Source organism: Macrobrachium nipponense, chromosome 37 (genome assembly GCF_015104395.2).
Source record: "Macrobrachium nipponense isolate FS-2020 chromosome 37, ASM1510439v2, whole genome shotgun sequence".
NCBI lineage: Eukaryota > Metazoa > Arthropoda > Malacostraca > Decapoda > Palaemonidae > Macrobrachium > Macrobrachium nipponense.
In genome coordinates this window covers 35,235,840-35,243,339 of record NC_061097.1, presented here as the reverse complement: position 1 = coordinate 35,243,339, position 7,500 = coordinate 35,235,840, and the positions used below count along the sequence as shown (strand labels likewise).

At 34.6% G+C, this 7,500-nt stretch overlaps 1 protein-coding gene across 1 annotated transcript in view; it reads left to right on the top strand.

Moving 5' to 3' along the window:
- The window catches only part of LOC135209120 (serine protease inhibitor dipetalogastin-like), an 86,265-nt gene that overhangs the window by 816 nt on the left and 77,949 nt on the right, over positions 1-7,500 (top strand). The window lies entirely within an intron of this gene.

Here is a 7,500-nt window from a genome sequence, read left to right as displayed (position 1 = left end):
GCACATATATTTACCTGTAAATACCACTATTACAAAATTGTACAAATAAACCATAAACATCCATCACGCAAGAATTTGCACACGTAAAAACAAAGACAAGCACACACGCAAAAGCACAAATGCACGTAGTATTATACAGCAGACTAGCCATTCAGACATGGTTTGCATAAGTGAACAGGCTTCGTAAATCGCATACACACCTGAATGCCAATTAGAGAAATCTCGTTCGGAACTCGCCAAGTAAATCAGACACCGGTTAGCCAGCAACTAGAATCGTACAATGACGGGAATAAGATCAAAATTTCACTGTGTTTAATTTTTGATAATCTGATTTTAATATTAAGAGATTACATGATAAAAAATAAAACTGAGTAGAGAATAACGAATATTAAGTTATTAATGTTATTGCAAGTACAAAGTAAGACTTTGTTGTACAAAGATATTAATTCTTAGATATTAGACCACTAGACCAAGACAGATCTTTACAGAGACCAATAAACAGACTTACTTGTTCAAAGAACCATCAGAGAGAGAGAGAGAGAGAGAGAGAGAGAGAGAGAGAGAGAGAGAGAGAGAGAGAGAATATTACCAGACCCCAAAAATACCACCTGCTGGATAACGAACAGACTTGCAAAGTAAAGATAAACAAAAGTAAGACCCAAACCAGACTCATAAGTGACCAAAAATCAAATTGGAAGCGAGTACAAATTAGAATTACACAGAGAAGACATACATGCTTTCTAAGTGACATAAAAATATATTTACATAGAGAACGAAAAATAGTCTCCCACAGACCAAAAGCAGGTGTGTACACAGACCGAAAAGACTTATACAAGGAGACCAAACACAGACGCACAGAGACCTAAAGAAGACCTGTGAAAAGAAAGACTTGAGCTTCCAAACAAACCCACAGACCAAACACAGACTTGCACAGACCGGTTCAAATAGGCACAATTTGAGAGAGATTTGAACAAATTTCCATAATTATGAGTTCTTTGCTTGAACACGAAGGAGTGAATTAGAAAAATTAAACAAGAAGAAACGAGGAAATACAGAATTGCCCAACGAAAGTGGAATAAACATAGACGAAACTGCATAAACAAAGAGAAAACAAACGAAAAGGAAATATAAACAAAAAAAACTAAATTAGCAGAACTATTAACTGACCTCAAATAAAAACACAAAAATACTACAGCAATTTATTACTCGTAAAAAATATAATGATCAAATACATAAAATAATGAAGACAAAATAAACGGAAAACGTATCTAAAAAAACAAAGCAAAGTGGAGGAATTAAATAGTTTCATGGCCTTGACAATGAACCGCAGTGTACAATGAGACGTTCAGCGGAATATGATACCATGAATATCACCCATCTATCTATGTATTCTATGTATATACGTATACACATACGTGCATACATATGTTATATTATATATATATATATATATATATATATATATATATATATACACATATATAATATATATATATATCATATATATATACATATATATATATATAAAGCCCAGTTTCATATTAGAGTGTAAATCTAGAGAAAGGGATGGGATAGCAACAGTCAGTCCCATTTATGTATGTGTATTTATATATACACACACATATATATATGTATATATATATATTTATTTTATTTATATATAATATATATATTTTTTATACATATATATATATATATATATCATATATATATAATATAATATATTTCCCCTTCGGTTTACATATATGAAAATATTTCAATTCCGAGGTAGAGGGAATCAGATATTAAAGGACATTTGTAGCTCGAATAATTTATATGAATCACGGTGATGTGATAATTATTCATATATATATATATATATATATATATATATATATATATATATATATATATATATTGTATATATATATATGTATATATATATGTATATATATATATATCCATATATATATACCTTATATGCATATGTAAACAAATAAACGACAAAATAGTGGCTAAGAAGCTAACTTGCCCAAAACAAAGAAGAGAGAGAGAGAGAGAGAGAGAGAGAGAGAGAGAGAGAGAGAGAGAGAGAGAGAACTTCCCTCCCCATCAGCACATCATCTGCTGCCAAGGTCGCCGAAGATACTTCGCTAAGGCTCCAGGAGGAAATATAGTCAAGAGAGACGCCACACCCCAAAAAGTGGCAAAGCTGGTCTTATTACATTTGCCGTGGAAACTCACCTCAAATTCATTACTGGCAATGACGCCACCTTACATGTTAGGTGTAGGAAGGGGTACTTGGGAAATGTAGTGTCTTTCCATCGCTAATTACGTTACCTTGAAGAATTATTGTTGGGAGTGAGTCATTCTCTCGAGAACAGAATATAAATGTTTATTTTTTTACCGGTAGTGGCGTGACGAATACAAGCCATGTTAATATGCCATGAAATGGAAAGATAAATGTATTATTATTATTATTATTATTATTATTATTATTATTATTATTATTATTATTATTATTATTATTATTATCTTATTATTTTATTATATTTGTTACGATCCTGCAAGAACGTTAATACGCAAAGCAAAATTTCCCAAAATAGAAAATAATTTCGAATATAAGAAAAAGACAATATAAGCTCAAAATATAAATCTGTAATAATTGCAGATCAAGTTGGATATATCGTGCCTATGAAACCTTGGATGAAATACTGCCGTCCTATCTTGGCCATGAAAAAATTTGTTGTCTATTTCTTTGAAGGTAAAAAAGTGCTCTGTCATTCAAAATATTGTTTTTTTTATTTCATTCATATAATGTATGGATAACTTTAAACTTTTATTCAACTCCGAGGATATTTAACGTCCCAATCTATTTATTTTGTGAAAAAAAAACAAGCAGAACGACATATAATTCCAGACTTGGCAAACAAAAATGTTTTATGGGTACCTTTGTGCCGTGGTATATCCATGGAGACAGAAATGCAGAGATATACACCGAAATATATTCCTTGCCATAATGGTACACAGTAACCACTTACTCACACTTCTGTAAGGAATAGAGAGAGAGAGAGAGAGAGAGAGATATCCTGCTGAACATCCCTCACCATAATAATACAGCGCAAAACCACTCACAGATTAGCAACAGACAAACAGACAGATAGATTCCTCGGCTGTATATACCTCATCATGACAATGTAGGATGCAACTACTCAAACCTAATAAGAGAGAGAGAGAGAGAGAGAGAGAGAGAGAGAGAGAGAGAGAGAGAGAGAGAGAACTATGCTACATATCCTGCCCTGACGAAGTACGAGCTCCCATAAATCCGAGCTCAAACAAGGGAAAATAGACGGAAAGGCCATACTTGGCACCCAATCGTCGGGCCGTAAATCTCTCCACAGAATGGATCACCGCTGGTAAGTAGTTGGTAAAAATGAGCATATAATGCCCTCAAATGCTCTCGCCTCAAAGCCTGGCTGGGAGCATAACCCTTCGTGGTATCACAAACCAGCGCAAACCACGCCCACTTCCGGTGCGGCGGAGATCTGGGGGTGCTGACGAAAACGGTGCGACTGCTTCGGTGCTTGCTGGAAACCGTCTGCTTGCTTGTTTGTTGCTCGCTAATGAGGCGGGGCAGGCCGGGGGGAGGCTGTGGGGACTGAGGGGGCGAGGGGAGAGGGGAGGAAAAAACCCTGTCGTCTTCAGGGATAATTTACGAGCTGTTGCTGGATATTTTAAAAATATCTTTTCTTTGCATTTCTTTGATCTTTTATGACTTGGAAGGGTGAAAGTCGTTTACGGCTGAGTGGAGGAAAATGTTGCAAAAAAAAAAAAAAAAAAAAAAAAAAAAAAAAAAAAAAAAAAAAAAAAAACTTGCAAAAAAACAAAAACCGTTTTCGACTAAAGAAATGAGATCGGGCTCTTGTAAAAGTCAATTGAACTTTCTTGTAAACATAAACTGAACTTTCTCGGATCATGTTCGAGTTGAACTGCTTTTCAAAGAGAAATTATTTTCTCTTCTATATTTATTTCTTGCTGGAATTTTCGTTTTAAAAAGGAACTTAGAACATAGTTTACATATTAACCTGTCTTGTAAATTTGGTATTAATGAGTCCTCTTCCTCCCTGCTCTAGACACGCATATCATACCAATGGTCCTTCCGACTGACCTCGAAATAGATAAAAAAAAAATTGTCATGTATTCATTCCCAGAATCTCAAGTTAATGATAATTTTTTCTCCATCATCGACAACATCATTTCCAACGTCGTGCTACTCAAGGGACTTCAGTTAAAATGTCTTTGCTGTGCTTTTATCTCCTCAATATCTCCACTCATCTCTAGTTACCCGTCTCATAGTTCTAGGAATAATTAACAATTACCGTCAGTAGCGGTTTTTCTCTCGTTATTATAAGTCCAGACAGCGAATAATTGTGAGTATTTTTTCAAAGAATAATAATCTATTACCGTCAGTAGAGTTTTTCTCTCTCTATTATCAGTCCAGACTGAATAAATGAGTGTTTTTTTTTCAGAATAATTAGCTATTACCGTCAGTAGCATTTTTCTCTCGCTATTGTCAGTACAGTAAGACTGTGTGTGCGTGTGTCCAGACAGTGACTAAGTATGTGTGTATTTCAACAATGGGTGTATGTGTATGTGTGCGTGTGTGTGTGTGTGTTCCAAGTCACACTTAATCGGCGTGAAGAAACACTGTGGAACATCTGTTCCTCATTAGGTTTTCTTTTCTTTTCCTCTACTTTTTCTCCCGAGTCCTGCCGCCGATAGGTTATTACACCTCGAATAACTGAGGCGTGAAATCCCATGAAAGAATGAACCGGGGACCTTCGAACGCACACACGCACATACAAACACAAACTGGAGGCAAAGACTGAATACCCTCGCATACGAACAAACGCGGACTGGAAGGAGAGACTTAAACACCCCCCCCCCCCCAGCACACAAGACAGGTATATTTTAGTACTTACTGTACTTTGTGTATATAAGAGGTTTATGGTTTATATGTACATAAAACGGATAGTGGCTCAAAATAAGTACAACAAAAAGAAGAATTATTTCCTATTTTCTGTGTACGGAAATGGTCGCTTGAAATCTAAGTAGTGTGATGAATCTATATATACATACATACACATACACATACACACACACACACACAACACACACATATATATATATATATATATATATATATATATATATATATATAACTAACTTGATCACGAAGTATATAAAACGTGGCCAAACCTTTATTTCTATATATATATATATATATATATATATATTATATATATATATATATATATATATATATATATATATATATATATATATAAGGCTAATCTTGTCAGTTAAACAAATACAAATGATTTCGCCAAAGCACGAAGAAAAGACCAGCTCCAATGGAATATTTGGTTCAAGAAAATAGGTATTCAGAAAATGACTGCTACAGCAACCGTGCAAGATTTGTAATTTTTCTTTAAGAAAAATGAAGGGAAAACTATGTGAATTTTATTTCAGATTTAAAAGCCACCATTCTTCGCGTATTTGACGGAAAACTCTTCAACTAGAGAGTTTGTTTGCTGAAACAACCGACGGTTTGTTTGACCAAACATGAGAAGCATTTTATGATCGCTGATTTTTCAGTTATGATATTTGCATGTTTGTGGGAGTCGGACAATTCATCAAGTTGTTTATAGTAGGTTGTCGTTTTACTGTGGGGGGAATTGAATTTAAGAAAACGAAGGTTAATTTCATATATTTAGTGGGAGACTAAAATGAAAACGATCTCTATCAAAAAGGTTTATCATTTTATACTGTTGAATGAGGATCCTTGCGTGTGAATGGTCATCTCGATGCACTGCTTTTCTACGTATCTAGGCAAATCTAACAACACTTTCACCGCCATTCTTACTAAAATCACTATCTTTCATTACTGTACTTATTATTCCACAGGTGTGCTGATCACAGCAGTAATTTCTTTTCGTGTTACGTGAGGACTTATTTCAGGGCATAATGGTTTCTTTACTTACACTTTGATCATTAACTCATCTTGGTGACGTTGTAAATATATAGCTAACTCTCCTTATGATCAAACGGGCTTAAAATTACAAATTTCGTACAGACATACAGAAACACAACGAAGTTTATTACTTCTTAAGCTACATTATAACATATGACTAGCTCTTCTCAATATTCAGCGAACTTAAAAAATACAAGGAGGCTATGACGAATTGACGATACCTGTGTCCGTGGGTGAAAAACACCCAAGTCTTAAAAAAAGAAAAGAGGGCGACAGAAAGCTATCCTGAGGCACTCCGTCGATGGGATGTTCCCAGAGTGTAGGTGCGGGTTTCAAAATTATAGTTTTTCTTTTTGTCATTTCAGGTTCATTAGGATAATAGCCTCATTCCCTGCGGTCCTCTCTCTCTCTCTCTCTCTCTCTCTCTCTCTCTCTCTCTCTCTCTCTCAACACCCTGTGAGGTTCGACTAAGCCTCCAGGTTCGCTGAAGCGTAGCAAGATCCCATTCCGAGAGGCAGCGAAGTTCTCCCGCCGTCAGGGCTTTTAAAGAACAAGTCTATTTTTTAATTTCTTTTTTTTTACTGGGCTTTTATAAATGTCGGGAGAGGGTGGGGGAATAAAAGGAAGAATGAGAAAGCTGGCAGATGAAATGAATGATGGTCTCAGTCTTTAAGAGAAGGATTTTATATGATTTTCTTTCTTGACAGTTTTAAGACCTTATATGATTTTTTTCTTGATAGTTTTAATACTTTATATAATTTTTTTTTCTAGACAGTTTTAAGACTATTAGATAAAAATCCGAATAAAAAAAATGGACGGAGGGTGGGGGGAGGTGCTGGTGATAAGGGGTGGGGAAATAATAATAATAATAAAAAGTGACAGAAAAGGGAGGTTTTATAAATTACTCAAAAGAACTAGTTGAAAACTGATCTAATTTTTCACAGGGATCTTATATCTCAAGTAAGGACAGTATTTAAGGGAAAGGTTGAAAAGTACAATAATAACAATAAAAAAACAAATAAAACAACAAAGGAAAAAGTTGAAAACTACAAAAAAAAAGTAAATTAATAAAGGAAAAAGCTGAAAACTACAATAAAAAATAAGGAAAAAGGCAATAAAGGAAAAAGTTGATAACTACAATAATAAATAAAATAAAGTGATAAAGGAAAAGGTTAAAAACTACAACAATAAATAAAAAATAAAGTAACACTAGAAACGTTTATCTACAATAATAAGTTAAAAAAAAGTAAGGGGAGGGAAATAAATCCCTTACAAAGAAAAACCGAATTTAATTCAATTTTGCACTGCAAAGAACAGCACTCAATAACACACCTCGTTTTCTGTTTGCTCACGCGAACCTCACAAGACCATTACGATTTTCAAACTCACCCCTTCCCCCCTAGTCTCCACCCATCCCCCATCATGAAAAAAAACCCTCTTCTTCTTTCCCTTTTTTTTCTCCGCCAGAACCCACCAGCCGGAAGCAA